Source organism: Suncus etruscus, chromosome 6 (genome assembly GCF_024139225.1).
Source record: "Suncus etruscus isolate mSunEtr1 chromosome 6, mSunEtr1.pri.cur, whole genome shotgun sequence".
Classification (NCBI taxonomy): Eukaryota; Metazoa; Chordata; class Mammalia; order Eulipotyphla; family Soricidae; genus Suncus; species Suncus etruscus.
In genome coordinates, this window is record NC_064853.1 from 29,826,908 (window position 1) to 29,845,290 (window position 18,383).

Here is an 18,383-nt window from a genome sequence, read left to right on the forward strand (position 1 = left end):
TGGAGACATTTCCATCCCCACGACCTCCATCCTTCTTGGAGTTTGCTCAAAACTCCTGCCTCCAGGTGGAGACTTTGTTAGAGATTGGGGATTGGCTAAAGTATAAGACCTGTTGTAACTTGGGTTTGGGTCATGCCACATCACCTCTTACTTCTGTAACCCTTGACTGCAAACACCTCCACCCACAAAGGCACAGTGTGTTCTTTCCCCTCCTGGGAAAAACAAAGTCCCAGAGACTTTGGGTTGAAACTTTTAAGCCTCTTAACAAAGCAGAGGCTGCTGATCGAGAGCCCCATGTAGACCTTCAAACCCCAACTCACTGCCAAACCATGCAGATTTGTGCTTTGATGATCAGCCTCTCACCATGTGTGAGGTCAGGAATAGCCCAAGTCCTAAGGCAGATCAATAGCAAACAAATGGGAGCTGGAGAGATAGTATAGCAGGTAAGAAGGTTGCCTTGCACATAGCTAACCTGGCTTCAATCTCTGGCACCACATATAGTTCCTTGAGACCCATCAGATATTATCCTTGAGCACAGAGCCCTGAGCACCACTGGATGTGACCTCTCCCCCCCCCCCCAATATTAAACACTTAAACACATTGTCTATTCTGTGAAAGTCAGACTGCTCAGGTAATGTCACTGCATCCAGATCCATGACTCAGATTCTTTTCTCTATTCCTGAGAGAAAGTGAGGGAGGCACTTAGGACCTAGATGTTCTCTGTTAAGTAGGGAAAATATTTCAAAACTGGGCGCTCAACAGGGCTGGATGTGATAAGATCTTTACTTAGTAAGATCAGACACTCTAATTTTCAGTATTTCAGAATTCTTTTCATTATTCTTTTAATTTATTTTTGAGGGTTCTCCCAAGTAGTGCTCAGGGTGCCTCAGAGCCACTCTCAGCAATACTAGGCTGACCAGCCAGGCTGGATATTTTATATTAGGGACCAGGATGGCATTCAGGATCTTCAGGGCTACATCTAGTAGTGGTGCTGGGGGACCACACAGTGCCAGAGATCAGATTTGGGTTTTTGTACACAGAAGGCACGTGCCCCTAACACCCGAGCCATGTCCCCAGCTCTATTTCTGAATGTTTAGTAGAGGTGGGGTTCCTCCCTCCACAAGAGTCTGGATGCAGCTGTGCACCTTCTGCCCATTTCTTAAGGAGGTCTAAGGTCTGGCAAGTGCTAAGCTTGCTCCCCGGAAGCCCTGTGATCCTGCGACCCCCTGCACTGAGTCAGGTAGTGATTGTGTGTGTAATGTTCCCGGAACACTCCCTTTTCATCTCTCTTAATTTCCAAATTGGCTCGTTAAATCTATACATTCCAGCGTCGCAGTCCAACATTCCAGGGAACCTTTCCATGGACAATCAGAGCAGGGTTCTTTTCAGCAGGGTTTGTTTAAGCAGAGAGAATGTGAAAAAAAAAATCTCCAGAACAAATTCTCTTCGTCTTGGGAAGGGACCTCCATGGCGAAGACCCAGCCATGCAGCTGCTCCTGCAGTTCCATTGAGTACATGTATGTCCAGCAAACATTGGCCCTGCTTGTGTCCTCCTAGACCACTGCTTAACATGAGCAAGTGAGCATGCAAGTAGTCAGACACATGTGCCCCATTCTGAGATGCATGTTCTGTGCTGCTACAGGTCACAGAGTTGGCTGTGTAAATGATGCCAGAGAATGGTTGTGGGGGTGGTGTCTGTCTTACTGTTATATGGATACATTATGTACCACACTTGGGGGGGTAGCTGGAATGAACAAATACCCCCAAACTGGAAGCAAATAAATAATCCAAATGTTCAGAAACCATTTATCAGCTCAATTTATCTCCACGACTACATGCAAGTTTCTGCTCCACTCACCTTTTCCATTCTTCTGACCTTCAGAATCCATCCATCCTTCAGGATGCTGTGAAGTGAGCCCCACACCTATTCTTTTTCTCCATGGTGGAGGAGAGGGGAGATGCTGATGCCTTTATTTGCCCCTAGGAGGCAGCTCTAGTGGGGGCAGGGAGATCTAGAGGGATGAGTTTCCTCTCAGAAGATATGCCAACCGCTTCTGAGCAGGGCTGCTTCCTGACCTTCACACTGTCAGACCCCTGTCTGTTCATCTGTTTGTCTGCCTAGAACCCTGCTTGTCCTGTTAGAGTGAGAGCATCAGATAGCCTGTGCATCTGTTCAAGTTTTTACATTCACTGTCTACAAATGGACACAGCTAGGATGGAGCCCATGGCAGATCAATGATTGATATTGATAGAGTGAATCGCTAGATAAGTGAAATCACAAACATTCACTTCCAGCTCCAGGGTATACATGTAGTCAGACTAAATGTCTTTCATAGTTGGGTGGCAGGTGCCCTGCACAATGCCCTGAGAGGTGTATTGCTGGCTGTGAGCCCTCAGGCCAGGTCAGACTGTGTCTTTCTGTGTGAACAGGATATGGAGGGAAGTAGAAAGCAAATGACTGAGGAATGGGCTTCCAGTGCTCATTCACCTCTTAGTCCTGTGCCTGTACCCCTGCTATAAAACGGGAGGAAAGAGCATCTATCTTAAAGGTTTACAATGAGACTGAAGAGGATCTGAAGCATAGCACATACTAAATGGTATGAGTTCCTTTATTTTGTTTTCGTCTTATTTCTGGCCCACACCTGCAGATGCTCAGGGGTTACTCCTGGCTATGTGCTCAGAAATTGCTCCTGGCTTGGGGGGGGGGGACATATGGGACACTGGAGGATCAAACTGCGGTCCATCCTAGGCTAGCACTTGCAAGGCAGACACCTAACCTCTAGCACCACCTTTTTGGCCTCTGGTATGAGTTCTTGTCATGCTTTTGTTGTTTTGGGCAGAGGAGTGTGTTCGGGCTCTATGGGTCAAAGGATGTTTGAGTTAGAGGACAGCTCCTTTTCTAGGCTGGTGATGGAATCTTGAGATGGATCTGCAATTGGAGTGTTTCTTCCAACTGTGATCAGTTGGAGCTGAGTTTCTAAAACTGTGACTCTATAGGCTGTGGTGCTTGTCTAACGGGTAAATGGCAGAGGTGGGAAATTCTGGCCTGTGACTTCCTCCTGGTTTGGGTTCAGAACAGCAAATTCTTTTTCTTCCCAGCACATGCTCAAACACATGTGCACACACCCTCACATACACACATATATTCTTATTAGGTGGTGCAGTGTTTAATAGAAAGAGCTCAAGAAACTGACATGATCAGGTAAGGCAGACCAGACCCTAATAAGTGGGCCAGAGTTTAGGGGGTTATCTAAGTACCTTGGAATGAAATCGAGACAAAAGAATAGTAGATAAGTTGCTCAGAGTTCCTCAGGCATTACTGAAATCATTTCTGTGACAGCCAGACCTCAAGCCTGGTGGTCGATGCAACCCTTTTCTCTCAGGAGAGAGCCAGTGGAGACAGGCAACCTGAGCTGGAGAAAGTGGGAGAGTGGCCCGCACACCAGAGAGGCTCATGAGCTCTGGAGGCCTCAAGAAGTAAAGGAACTGGAAGGTTGTTGGACTGAACGTCCAGAACTTTAGGTCCTAGATGTGGAGAGAAGGAAGAGAAGGTTAAGCGTGAACACTGCAAGGTGAGATCCAGAAAATAATCATGAATGCGTGTCAATGGAAGAGAAAAAAAAAACCTGGGAGTTAGCACAGGAGACACAGGTGGACAGGGAATACCTGGGAGCCCCGCAGGGTGCTAAGCCAGTGTTTGGATATTTGAGCAGACTGAGGAGAGCATGGGGGGTTGGATGGGTGGGAAGCTACTGCTCTGCTCTTTCCTCTGGGCTGTAGTCAGCTTACAGAGAAGAGAGGCCAGGCTGGGGCAGGCATAGAGGGAGCCAGCGCCGGGCTGGGGTAGAGGAAGAGACCGCTAGAGGCCATTGGAGCCGGTTCTGAATTTAATCACAGTAATCAATAGCTGCTGAGGATAGAGGCTTGGGTGGAGCAGAAGGAATGTGGAGGAAAGGAGAGATGGACTCACTATTGGGAAAGAAAAGCCTCAGGGCCCAGTGGCTGATGAGATACTACAAGACATATGTTCTGAGGTAGAGGCTGCTTGGGAAAGGCATAGTTGCCCATCGAGGTGGGTCCCAGTGCTCTCTCAGAGGACTCAGTGAGTACTGAGGGGCATCTGGGAAATAGTCAGGGGCTGGTGTGTGGTCAGTGCTGGAGAGGACGTCGGAAGCTTTGTGGCAGAGTGGCAGCCATTGGCACAGAGAGGATGGAGCTGAGAGCGGAAGAGAGGAGAGCCCCAGAAAAACTGCTGCAGCCACAGCAGGGATGAGCAAATGACACCTCAGGAGGTGGGACCAGAGCCATGGAGGCAGTCAAGAGTGACAGCTTTGTGCTGTATGAGCCTCATTGAGCTATAGCAGGCCCAGGCAGCCCCCTCTGCTGAAATCCACTCCCTGCCACACATATTCACATATTCACACGTGCACACACATGCCATATTTACATGCATGACTCTTATCATATGTCAACCTTAGCATCATCTCTGAAAAGCCCTCTTCCGCAGCTCACTTCCTCAGGGCCACTTCCTTATTAGATTTCTTCAACCTCTTGATTCCCTAGCACCATCAGGTGACACTTGGCAGTCATGTGCAGTACCAGGAGTCTTTCTAGTGCTGTGCAGATCTGAAGCATCTGTCATCAGCTGGTTGAGGAGTGTCCATGAGAAGGGAGGAGGCTGCATAGGTCTGGAGTGAGCGGGCAGGGTTGGCCCCTGAGGCTGCTTGCACCTGCATAGAAACATTGGGGAAAAAGGTCCCCCAAGGGTCCTACGACTGACTGCACTCATTTGCCTCTAAGTTGCCTATCACTTGTTATCCACTTGGATCCCACTTTGATCAGCTGTGACCCTCATCTGCCTTTCCTTGAGGCTTGCTAAAGTGTTTACACCTCCTCCGAGACTGTGTCTGCCCTCTAACTGGCATGTGGTAGCCTCTGAGTAGGCCCCTTTAAATAGATGCAAGCCCTGAGGCTGACCCACCCCAGCCAGCTCCCTGGGCCTTTAATAAGGGAAAACTTTGAAGTCATTTGAACACTCATGAGGAAGGTTTACTCCATGGAGTGCTGAAGTAAGATGCAGGAGCCCTGGCTGGGGGCTTAATCCCTGCTCAGTCAGCACCCTGGGTAGGTAAAGGAAGCAAAAATCCAGTCTCAGTCTGTCCTGAAGCCAAGTCTGGAGTTTAGCATGGGCAGCATTTTATTTCATTAATTTGTAGTGCTGCCCTGGGGCACTCAATCCTACACTGATTGGTTTTATTTAAGAAAAGCGGGAGGCTCGAAGAGGAAAGTGAGGAGCTGAAGGTCACAGAACTGGTGGATGGCCTGTTTCCTGCATGTTACTAAGGTAAGACCTTCCTGAGTACAGAACGGAATGCACCCCAGCTCCCCTGAGAGGAGGTGTCCTGCTGTCCTGTGCTTCTCAGAGTAAGGGACTGTGTGACCTGAATACATAGTGCTTAGGGCCAGACTCTGCCTTGGATGTCTGGAACCATCTGACATGATGTCATAGAAAGCTTCCAAAGCTCCAAGGAAGGAATTAGGCATTTGCACGTATGTATGTGTTCAATTTCCGGCTGTCCTAATTTCTCAAAAGAGTCGCCGGTTCTTCCCCGGAGTGGGTCCAGCTTCACTGCTTCATCTGCACAGACAGAAGGCCTGCGTGCCACCTCCTCTTGTCCCACTTTTCTGTCTGCCTGGGCTTTCCTCTGTGGCATTTTCCAATCACGCATGGTCGTGAGCTAAGAAAATCAAACTAGTCAACATCCACCCAACCCTGAAGAGGTTGCTGAGTTGCATGTGGGTTGAGTTGGAAGCTGGGAGAATAGGGTGTAGGGGGAACTTGTTTGTCACATCAAGACAAGGGGTGATCTGGCCTGTGCCTTGGGAGCTCCTAGTCGTAAAAAAAAAAAAAAAAAAAAAAAAAGAGAGAGAGACCCAGAGAAGTCCTGACCTGTTCTGGGGATTTACCCAGGCAAGAGGCAAATCCTGTGGGAGGATAGGTGTGTGATGTGGCATCAAGGAAGGCTCAGATCAGGTAACCCATGGTGTTCTGCACTGTGCATCTTAGTGCATCATCACCCTGCTTGACCATGTGGCCTACAGTGGGTCGCATATGCTGCTTTTAAGAGCTGTGGTTCAGGCATTGGGGGTCAGGGCAGAGAGTTGAAAAGAATTTGATACAAGGAGAAGAGGGAAAGAAAGGGTTCATGGCTGGAAGCAGAGGCTGAAGTAGCCTGGCATGCTGACTCCCCACAGAGGCACAGGGGTGTCTACCCCCTGCCCTAACTTACAGGACCCAGGACTATCCATGGAGCCTGAAGTTCAGGACAGGCCACAAAAGCTGTCAGGATGATGAGAGTGAGCTGGGGAGACTTTCCAGAGGAGGAGGAGGAAGATCTGGGGTGGCAGCGAAGAAGAGAGTTTGCACAAGAGGGAGCACAGGATGGAGCCGAGCTGATGCCCACACCCCAGGGCCGGCTGGGAGTCTGTCACAGTGGGGACCTGGGAGGGCATCTTGCTCTGTGTGACACAGGACACATGGTTGGCACCTTCAGTGGAAATGACAGCTGATTGGTTGGAAAGACAGTAAATTTGGGGGTCCTGAGATATCTCGTCGGGCTCAGAGACTCACCCACCGTGGACTTCCTGGACAGATGACTTCTAGGTTGTTGGGAGATGGAATCCTGTGATCAGAGGCAGGGTCTTTTCTGCTCCAGGTCTTATCTGACAACCTGGGAAACATCGACATAGATGGAGGAATCCTTGGCTTTCTGTGCTGGCAGGACTTGACTGCTTCATGCTTAATGAGTGAGTGCTGCTGTCAGTGGTCTGTATTGCTGTGCAGACAACTGACCTTTGGACAGACGTGAGGCTGGCCTATGATGACATCCCGCCAGTTCTCTGCAGCCAGGCCCCGTGTCTTCCTTGGATGGGCCTCCATCCAGCCCTGGGCTTGGGGACAGCAGTAGCCGACTGGCCCCACCCTGCATCTGGAGAGACTTCCTCCACCCCAGCCCACGAGTCCAGCAGCAGGAATGTGGGCAGGCCCACCTGGCACCACACTGGCCCTGGAGGACCATGTCCACCCTCCTCTGGGCCAGGGGCCTGGCTCCGGCACTCTGAGCTCACCGAGGTTTATTTATTTATCATTTGTTTGGGGTGAAATGAGAGAGAATCAAGTCCAGTGGGCTGTTTTAGCAGCAGTTGGTGGAAGAAAGGCATGTCTGTTTCTCCAGAAAGAATCCTGTGCATTGTGGCCCTGGCCCCTTGGTTGGCTTTCGGCAGACAATGCCCTCCTTTCTCCTTGTGCCCGACGGCTCGCCCCCGCCTGCCCGCCGCCTGTCTGCTCTCGGTCCAGTGGGCCTGCTGCTGCCCGTTGGACTTGGCTGCTGGGAAGGAAAGGAGGGAGTCGCCTGAGGCCTGGACTGAGCCTTCCAGCTAGGTCTTCTGGGGCCGCCATGCCCTGGTGACCCCCCAGAACTCTGTTTGGTTTCCCGGACCTCATGAGATCATGCCCTGTGTCCATTGAGGAAAGCCCCTGTCCTGAAGCAAGGCTCGAGTTTCAGGTCTCAGGTGGGCTCATTGCCCTTACACCATTGCCAGCACCTTGTCATTATCATTTTGCTTATGGAAAAATGAAGACTCTTCTGTTCTGGGCCTCTCCTGTTTTCACATCCTGATGTTGGGGGCTGTGATGTGGGGTGTGTCACCGCCAGTCTGAATAGAGGCAAAGATTAGTTCATAGAGACTGGGGGTGAGCAGGCCCTGGGGACCAGCGGAGTCTCAAGGCCTTGTCTCAAGGCCCTAGGGACCAGCCGAGCCTCTTTGAACACTCATTCTAGAGTGGGTCTGGCCCATTCAGCTTCACCACGTTGTCCATTGCTCTTCCTCTCAGGTTTCAGGCCTTTCGCTGTCTTCGCTCATTCTTTCACTCCTCTCATCTCTGTTTCAGGGCTTTTGCACTGACATTTCATCTATCTGGAGTTCTCATGATGCTGATGTGGCTGGTCCTTGACAGAGGTAGTGACAGCTTCTTGGTTTAAAAGAGTCCCTGCTGCCCATGGTCCTTCTCACCTTCCTCTTCTTTTAGTTTCATCATCTGTGACTTCTTGAAACTATTCTACTTACTCCTTGTCTTTTGGTTCCCAGGAGGATGTAAGCTCCCTGCCTGACACATTCTAAAAGCTTGGTACATATATTTACTTTTGGAAGAAATGAAGGAAAAAATGAGCAGATGCAATCCAAAATATTGTATTAAATTTCAGCAGCTTTTTCTTAGAGTATTTTATTGTCCTAGTAACTGGGGCCTAGTATCTGGGACCTTGGGGATACAGATTTGCCATGAAGATGTCATGAACAAATAGACATCAGGAACTTAGCTGAGATATGGAAACTGAGACAGATGGATGGGAGAAAGGAGATTGGGGGGATTGGGTAGTGGGAAGAGTGGGTTCAGGCTGGAGTTGGGCGGAACCCAAGAAAGATTTAGAGGTAGAGAAATGGGGAGTGAAAGTAACTTCAAGAAAAGAAAATCTTGGTGTTTCAAGGGAGGAATACATAGATTAAAAAGAGGGAGGGAGTACAACTACTATTGGATTGCTTCTTGGGAGGGTCTCTAAGCCTAGTAAATATTTTGTATTTTCCTTCATAATAAGCCATGTGTGAAAAAAGAAAGTTGAAGTTTTGAGGGTAAGGTCATTAGCTGGACTTCTTCACTGCCTCCTGAAAATATAAACACGGAAGTTTCATCTTCTTGTGTTTCATTTTTTCAGGATGGAGATAACAGAATAGTAGAGGTTTAAAGCTGAAGGTCACATCCTACACCCAAATTCTTTCTTCTCAGTGAAGGGCACTGGAGCATTGGGGTAAAGCATGAATGACCCAGAGAGAAGTATTTCCCACCAGCAGGTGTCCCAGGTACTGTAGATCAAGTGGGTAATGATGGTTGTTGGGGTGACAGATCTGGAATGATGTTTAATGACCCTCTTCAACTTTTACAAGGTCTCTTTGCTTGGGTTCTTTTGCCAATCTCCCTGCTCCTATTTTTGACAGCTCTCCTTAAGACTGATAGTACTTTTGCCCTGTGCTGGGGTCTTTGCCTCCTTCCCCATAGCTTGGACTCTGGGATTGTAGTGCCTGTATCACCAGGGAAGTTTTCCAAATGTTCAGCTTCAGGAGTCCAAAGCCTAAGGCCCCTTTTCACAATCTGCATTACCATCAGTGCCTAAGAGCTTTTTGAGGTTGTTCTCTAACTTCTGGTCTTTTCTCTTGGCTCTGCCCTGTCTCTGCTTTCCAGCACCTGACAGAATCCTGGGCCTAGATTCAGTCTGGCCTGGGGGTTCTGGTCGGTTACATAGAATCATCAACAAGCCTTTCACCTGGCTGTGCCCAGCTGTCCTGAGCTATAAAGGGCAGCAAGAATGAGTCAGCACAGGGTTGCTGGGAGGAAGGAGAGAGAATGTGCTGGAAAGGAGACGACTGCAGCTGTGAGCAGTTCCTGTGTGCGGCCTGTCCGCCCTGCTCAACGTCAGCACCGTGACGCTGGAAAATGCAGCTCCTGCCCTGCTTGTCTTGGCTTTCACTTGCTCCCTGGGCTATATCCCCGGCCCCTCCTTTGCTGTTTACCTAGCTTTTTAACTCAATCCACCCAGGGGTCCTATGGCTTATGGCCCTTATGGTCTGGCTTTCCTGAATTTTCAATTTGCTGTGTCTTTTCCAGGAGGGCCCCTGCTTTCAGCCCCTCTGCTCCTACCCCTGTTCTAGGACTCCACAAAGCTGCTTTGTGTACAAGCTATATGTGCTCCTATTAATCATGTTATTATGCTAATTACCTCCTGCCCACTGTCACTTGTTGGGCTTTGGTGTCTGCCAGCACTGATGGCCCTTGGGTGAGGCCTCTGGCTTTCCTGAACGTTAATGACCTCTCACTCTGGAGAAGGCAACACATATCTTGCAGTGAGGAATAGTGAATAGACGCTGACCTTGGAGATTGGGAATTGCTGTGCTCAGTAAACGTTCACCCACACTAGGCCAGATGACAAAATAAAGTGGAGGAAGAACTTTTAAGAGGTATGGAAGCCACACCACTCTCTGCCCCATGTGCACCAAGGGGCTTTGGGCAGATCTCTCTCCTCTCCCAAGCTTTCACTTTTTAGTCCTTAACAACGTGCACCCAAGGATTGTGGCCAGGTGGGGTGCTAGTACTACTAAAGTGCATAGAAAAGCATGGCACTTAGATGTGTGGCACCTTTTCTCTGTCTCTTTGCCAGCCCTGGAGGAAACTTCGTCTTCCCAATCCTGAGCAGTGTTCAGGCAGGTGATGACTCTCCAATCTCTGAAGGGAACTAAATCAGCAAAACTCATCATTTCTATGGAAGAGGAGAGAAAGGGGAGGCTACCAACTTTGAGAGGCTAGAGGAAGTCTCATAACCAATTTGCTAGGACTCTCTGAGGCTGGTATGACCTAAAGCACATAGCAGAGACTTGACACTTGACAGAGCTCATAAATATGGCTAGACACAGAAATTTTCAACATGTTATTTGCCCATAGAATCTAGGTATGTATGTATATAAGTGTGCGTGAATGTATGTGTTTGTAGACTATCTTCTGGAAACACAAGACTGGTTTATTGTATCAGTAGGCTAAAGAAGAAAGTCTCACATTGAGCATTTCCATGAGACAAATCTTTGTCAAATTTAGTACTGGTCATGATAAAAAAACAAACAAACAAAAAAAAAACAAAACAAAAAAAAAAACTTTGTTCGCTAAGATTAGAGCAAGACTTTCTTGATCTGAAAAAATGGTCCCTATGAGAAACTACAATATCATACATAACAATGGGGCTAGGGATGTGATTCAGTGATGGAGCACAGGCCTAGTTTACATGAGGCCCTGGATTCAACTCCTCAGAGGTTGACACCCCGAAGTACAATCTAGTGTGGTCCTAAACACCACCACCACCACCACCAAAAACAAAAAACCTTCACAAAAACATAATGTTGAAAATGAAACACTTTTCCACTAAAATTAGGAACAAGATAAATCAATGGCTGAGAAAGACCCTGTTTCTGGAAGACAACTCTTAAAACACAGTAAGAAAAATATACAGTTTTGAAATGAGAAAATGATTTGAACACTTACGAAATTAAGATATCTGGCAAATAGGCACATAAAAATGCTCAAGATATTTACTAATTAGGAAAAGACACACGAAGAGTAATGAGCTACTCACATGGAAGGGTTATAATTCAGTGTCCGTACAGTAATTGGACAACTCTAGCTCCCAGGCAATGCTGCTGAATACGAAACGGGACAGCCACACTTATAAGAAAGTTTGAAGCTCATAAAATGAACTATAGACATGCCACTCCAGGAATGCCTGCTCCCAGACATTTCACTAAGAAAAATCGAAAACCTCTGCTTACACAGAATCTGGATGCAAGTGTGTTTACAATGGTTTTATTGGCAGTTGCCCCAAACTGGAAGCCATTCAAGGCCCCTGAAATAGGATTGATCAGTATGCAGTGGTACATCAATATAGAGACCCACAAGACTGTGGCTATAGTCAGCAGCACAGATGGATCACAGCCGTGCCGTGAGCTAGTCAGAGGTCAGGTTCAAAAGCCCACACACTGGATGATTCATTTTTATGACATTCTGGAAAAGGAACACAGGGAGAGAAAATATTGGTGACTGCCGGGGAGGGAGTAGCTTTACTCCAGGAGATGCGAAGAAATTCTTTGGGGGATGTTGAGACTGTCTTTCATCTCAGTTGGGGTAGTTATGTGTCTGTGCGTTTGTCAGGACCCACAGAATTCTACACGAAGAACCTGCATTTATTGTATGAAGGTTTTTCTTATTAGGGAAAACTGTAAAAGTTCCAGAAGAAGGTGAGTAGGCAGATGGTTTGCAGAGTGCTGATGGAGCTGATGAAATCCTTGTGGTAAAGCCCTAGTTCTTTCCCACCCCTTCCTCATCATTTGATTAAAACAAACATTTTAATGCTATGTTAGATCAATTAAAAGCATAATCTGATAAGGAATTCATAGTAGCATCATAATAAATATATACATACAATATTTTTAAAAGAAACTTTAAAAGTATTCTCATTTGGAAGTCCATTTAATTGCTAACATATGCGAGACTTCAGTCCTCTTGAGGATTAGCATTCTTTCCTTTTTTTCTTTCTTTCTTGTAATCTTTTATTAATATTGAAGTAACATGGTTGACAGTAGTGTTAATGTTTATGCTTTTGGCAGACAAATTTATTGTACTTTCACAATCACCAAAGTGCCAAAGACCCTCCACCATTGTCCTTAGTCACTTCTTTTCCACCCAGCCTATACTTGTTGCTCTAAAGGAGCCCCAGGGCTGCTGCCATGTCCTTAGCCCACCCTGGATGGTGTGAAGGCTGCCTTCTCTTTGGACAAGCCCACAGCTCTTCTTCACTCTCCCTGCATCTGCAGCCCTGAGGTTTGTGCCTGGACACATGTCTCCTCTCAGGGGCCCTCCGGCCCACCCACTGGTAGGGCTGAATCACCTCCGTGACCACAAGGCCTGCTGCCATCGGTTCCTCCCATCCTGGCCTCCCAGGCTTTTTTACTTCAGAAACTCCCACCTGCCTTGCATTTGCTGCCCTAGTTAGACTTAGCTCCATTTTGGTGCCTTCATTTCAGGGGATTGTTCCCCATTCTCAGAACCCAGCATTCATTTCTCTCTCTCTCTCTCTCTCTCTCTCTCTCTCTCTCTCTCTCTCTCTCTCTCTCTCTCTCTCTCTCTCACTCTTAAATATGGAACGCTTCACGAATTTGCGTATCATCCTTGCGCAGGGGCCATGCTACTCTTCTCTATGTCGTTCCAATTTTAGTATATGTGCTGCCGAAGCAAGGACCATTTTTCTCTCTTTTCACAAGGAGGTTCCCATTGAGAATAACTCTTGAGATGCTCCCAGGTAGAGCAACAAATTTCTCCTGCCTATGTTCTGGAATCTATCTATGATCACATTTCTTAGTGGTGGTTTGGGTGGGTCAGCTATTGCAAGGGATTCAGAACTTTGGGGGCTTTGAGTTGAGACTGGTCTGTTCCAGCAGCCCAATCTCACAGCTGAGTACAAGCTGTGCTGGAGCCTGGGAACTCACCATTGCTTCTCTGGCTCCTAAGGCATCTCCACTGTAGCCTCTAGACTTCCACAAGGGGTTCAGTCAGCAGCCCTTGCTTGACAACCCTCCCAGTTCCTCCTCTCTCTGCCAGGTAAGAGCAGCACCCAGGTCAGGTCTTCACCCAATGCTGCTGCTCCACTTCACTTTCTCCAGCATGGCCTAGCTCTTGTGGATTTCTTCATCTCTAATTTCATCTCGACTACTTCTCACCGGTTGCTTTTTCTTCCATTTGTCTTACGTTGTCCTCCTCTGGTCCTTGATCATTATTCATTCAGCCCATATTACTTTTCCACACTCACTTTTCAGTGCCCGCCATCCTCAGAGCACTGTCGGATTTGCTGTCTTTTCCTATACTTCTCTGGCTCTCCCTTGTCTGTCTTAAATCATAGCATTCCTTTCTCAGCCAGGAATTTCATGTCCTACAGTCTTTCCCTCCAAGGGCTCATGCCTTCCTGCACTGGCAGTGCCATCTTTCTTTTTCAAGGTAGTTTTCTCCTTTTCCAAGTCTCAGTGATGGCAGCCATCCCTGGTTGCTGCTGCTGACAGTGTGCATATGTTCAGGTGCAAAAATGATGAGCTGAGTGGTGAAATTGCACTCGACTTCCTGCCAGGACTGGAAGAGATTCTGTGTGTAAGGCAGCAAGCAGGGAATCTTGGCTGCAAACGTGTCACTACCTCTGAGATATGGTGCTGTGGATCTGAAGTTTTTTTCTATTATAGTACGTGCGTGCGTGGGTGTTGTGTGTGTGTGTGTGTGTGTGTGTGTGTGTGTGTGTGTGTGTGTGTGTGACAGAGAGAGAGAGAGAGAGAGAGAGAGAGAGAGAGAAAGAGAGATCCTTGATGCATTTTATTTCTAATTGAACAAGAGAGATGGTTGTTTCTCATCTTGCCTGAATCATAGAACACGAATTTTGCATGATGATAGCATGCCTGATAATAATACCTGAAGAGACCTAAGGACTGACCTGGGGGGGGGGGTCTCTTTCACACATCATGAATTATCATGGTCCCTTCTGGGCCTCAGTTTTCCTACCTGGGTTCTACAACCCTTCTAGGGGGAAGATTCTGTGTAATGAAGTCCAAGAACAGAAGGAAGTTTTGAATTGGGAATTGTTTATAGCTTGAGATTATTTGTGCTTTTTTTTCTCATCCCACCTCCTTTCTTCAGGAAGGCTGAAAGTTCATCCTATTGATTTGGCATGACTCAAGGTAGATGCTTAGTAAACATTTTGTAATTTGACATGGATCCTGTTTTGTAATTAACTACTGGGGGAACACTGGAGTCTTTCACCCAAGTTTGAAAATTATTGCCAAATGCAAGGGAAGAGAGCTAACATTTACTCAGGGCCTGTTGTGTGCCGGGAGCTGGTGCAGAGGTGCTCTGTGCACGTTCTCACTGAACCTTTCAAGCCCAGCTCTGGTATAGCCAGCATTACCTTGCTAGTGATGACAGAGAAACCAAGACTCTGCTAGAGGAAGAACATGGAACCATGTCAACTGGGCAAAGCCACTGCTCGCCTGGGGCCTGAGGCTTGTGCTGTACATGTAGACTTTTATAGAAGAAACAAAGACTCAATATTAAAAACAAAACCAAACCCAGCCCTCTGAATTAATTAGAAGCACCAAGGCAGTAAGTGCTGAGGGATAGCCTGTAAGAAGCAGGCACTTTAAGGGAGCCAGCCTTGCAGCCTTGTGGCCCTACAGGCCACTCCACTCATCTGTAAAATGGGTATCACAGTAGGAACACCTCAACTACACCATTAGTTACACTGCTTGGCATGGAGGGCCAGAGTGGTGCTGCCCAGAGTCCCATCCTGTGATCTGTGTTGGAATGATCATCATGATTGCTGCTGTAGTCATCACTATTTTGACCCAAGCCTGGGACTGGGCGGGTTTCTGCTAGATGTTCTGTCCTAGAGGCACACACGGTGGGTGGTGAGGGATGACTTTCTGGGGAGTGTTGGGGAGCTGTCGGCGGAGCCCACCCATTGACTCCCAGAGAGGGGGGACCCTGTGGCGCCTGAGTCCTGCTTGGCCTGGGACAGTCTTTTCCTGGAGTATCGCAGCTGGTTGCTGGAGCAGGACCCTGAAAATGTGTAAACACCCAGCTTTGGAGATTCTGCCACCCCTTCTGGGCCCCTTCACCCACAGCCTGCTCCCAGCCCCAGGCCTGCTCTGTTCTTAAGTGCTTAAGTGCTCCGGACTGACGGGCCGGAACCGCCTGCTTATTCTCCAGCAGAGTGAGAGGCTTTGCTCTCTGGCCAGGCTCTTCCGAAGCATTCTTATTGCTCCAGTCCAGTGGGATGCCAGGGGCGAACCTGGCTCATCCACTCCTGCTGCTCCAGACACGGGGTGAGAACTTTCCACTGACTCCGTTAGTCCCCATGCTAAAAGCCCAGGGTAATAATACCTCAGTTGTCCCAGTCTTGCAGAGGCTGATGGAGGAAGAGGTGAGGGAACTTGCCCAGGATGACACAGATGGTGTGTGGCAGAGAAAGGATGCACTGAGTCCTCCTGACACTTTTCCTGCTTCCTGACAGTCCTGAGAGGCAGTCCTGAGAGTCCGATGTAACAGGGTGCTAGGGACAGAGGTCAAAGTGACAAGAACAGATGAGAGTTCCTATTTTTCAGTCCTTGATGAACCTATGATTGATGAATAAAATGATTCAATTTAATTGTTAATAAAAATCTCGATCATTTTATTTCCTGCAAAGGTATGCACACATGTATCTATGTTTCTGTGCAAACATGTATAATTATCTGTGTACATATGTGTGCCTAGGTTTACAGGTGCTCACAGGCACCAGTCTGCATGGCCACGCATACATGTGTGAATAGTTTTGTACCTGTATGTATCCTACAGGTGAGGATGGGTGTGGCAGGGCTGTGAAGGCTCATGAGACAAGTGTGGCTGGTAGAAGTGCTAAGAACTCACCTACTATCTGAGCATGCTCTTCGGCATCAGGATGAACTGTGCAAGGTGCCGGCCTAACCCACTACTCTGCTGCTGCTGAGCCATGGTGGTGGGCATGGGCAGGCCTGGCAGGCTGCACAGAGGAGGTGTGCAGAGAGCACGCTTTTTTGGGATGAAGACAGACAGACCCAAGTGGGTAAGTGTGGGCGGGGAGTATCATTCATGCGCCTCGACTGCTCTTCTGGGCTGCAGTCCAGGAATAGCTGTGGTGAGAAGTACATTTCTAAAGTGGGTCTTAATGTTTTTCACTGCTGGAAAATATGCCATTATGGGCATTTTTCCCCTCCAAATTCCTGGCCTGCCATGCCCCCCCCCCCCAAGCTCCCCTCCCACACTGCTCACTTTATGTTTTCTGACTGAGTCTATTTTTATTCTCGCATGCCACCTCTGTCCCTTGACTGCACACAGAGGAGCCTGCTCTGGCTGCTGTCCTTGTTGGGAACATCTGACTGGGTGATGTGACTCAGTTCTGGACCAAGAGATGAAGCAGGGCTGATGGAGATGCCAGAGCATCACACGAGAAATGAGAGAAAGGACTTTTAGGGGCTGGCACTGCTGCACTTCCATTCCCAAGACAAACCCCTGGGGACATCCCTCTGCAATGGGGTGCACAGATCATGGCTTGTGGCCTCTGCATCAGGTGGCCACACTAGCAGGCTCCTTCCTGAGTTATGCAAATTGGACAGACTCCTGCATCCCTCTGGACCCCCTTTCCTCCTGAATGAGAAAAGAGACAATGATTGCATATGCCCTGGTTAGCCTTAGTGATACTGATGATCAGAGGGCACAACAGCAATTTATGAATGGGCCAATGCTCTCCTGCACCCAGTTCTGTGGGGGGCACAGGTACTTATAAGAGTGCTCCTTAAGAAGCTGGGGTTGATGGGGTCAAGAAGAGGCCTCAGGCATTGTGAACAGGAGTGGGGAGCATGAACATAGTCTCTGTAGAAAAGTGCTTTGTCCTTGGGCCCAGGGAGTAGCTGGTGTGGCTGGGACAGAGCTACTGTGAGTGTTCATCCTGTGCCAGGGAAACCTGCATGGGTTTGGCATGCCTGGATCAGAGAGGGGAGGCTGGAGGGGCAAAGAAGCAGAGAGAGGAGACTGGGAGATGGAGTCTGCAAGAAGACTAGGAAGATGGATGGAGGTAGGGAGGCTAAGGTGCCAGGGGGAGGTTGGAGTGGGGGTGCAGAAGAGATCCAAAAGCCTGGGTAGGGCAGGCTCTGCCCCCGGGAAGTTCAGAGTAGATGCTTAAAGGAATGACTGGGAGAGAGACTTGCTACATGTGGGAGCCTGAATTAGTCACTGGTCATAGGGGCTCAGACCTTGCAGCAGTGACAAGGACAGGCGTGGGCCTGGCTTCTCACCGGGCAGCTGACCTTGGAAGGAGAACAGGACAGTTGTTACCTGCTCCAAAGGTTGTTGAGAAATTAGAAGAGAAACTGTAAGGAGCCCAGAATCCAGGCTGTGGATGTCTCCTGGCCCCGCTCTCTGTTCTCCTCTCTGTTTCCTACCATTGCCCTGATACATTGACAGTCTGTTGCCATCGACAGTCTGTTGCCATCATCCAGAACACAGATGCTTGATTAGCACTGCCTCAGTTGTTTAACGCTCCCTCTTCCCTCTTCCTCACACCATTCCTGTGCTCCTGCTGCGCCTGAGATATCTTCTTTTCCTGCTTCTGTTGCTTCAATGGGACTCGGACTCAGAATGTTCCACATTCAGCTCTTTTCATTTTTTTTTTAACCCAGACTCCTCCAAAGTGGAATAAATTCATTGACAGTCATTAAAGTATCTTGGGATCGGGCCAGAGAGATAGCACAGCGTTGTTTGCATGGCAAGCAGCTGACCCAGGACCTAAGGTGGTTGGTTTGAATCCCGGCATCCCATATGATCCCCCGTGCCTGCCAGGAGCTATTTCTGAGCAGATAGCCAGGAGTAACCCCTGAGTACCGCCAGGTGTGTCTCCCTCCAAAAAAAGTATCTTGGGGTCATGAGGAGGGTCTAGGTTTTCACGTTAGGCTGTTGGAGATTTGGTTCCTCATTCTCTGTGTTGTCACCCCATTTTGGAGGCTTGAAAGTTCTTCCCTTCAGCCGTGTTTTTCCCCAAGTGTTTCCTTCCTTATACCATGTGCCTGTCTGCCTGTCTCTTCCTATATCTTGCTCACATTCCTGAACACATATGCATTCACACACATACACACATGCAACACACAATCACATTCTAACATGCACACACACACACTTCCATTTT

General features: G+C 48.3%; 1 non-coding gene across 1 annotated transcript; it reads right to left on the reverse strand.

Annotated features, from left to right (window-relative positions):
- Window positions 1-12,783: 12,783 nt before the first annotated feature.
- On the reverse strand, window positions 12,784-12,890 carry LOC126013136 (U6 spliceosomal RNA). Its single transcript, XR_007497466.1, has one exon. It is a non-coding gene; the product is annotated as a U6 spliceosomal RNA (small nuclear RNA).
- Window positions 12,891-18,383: the final 5,493 nt, after the last annotated feature.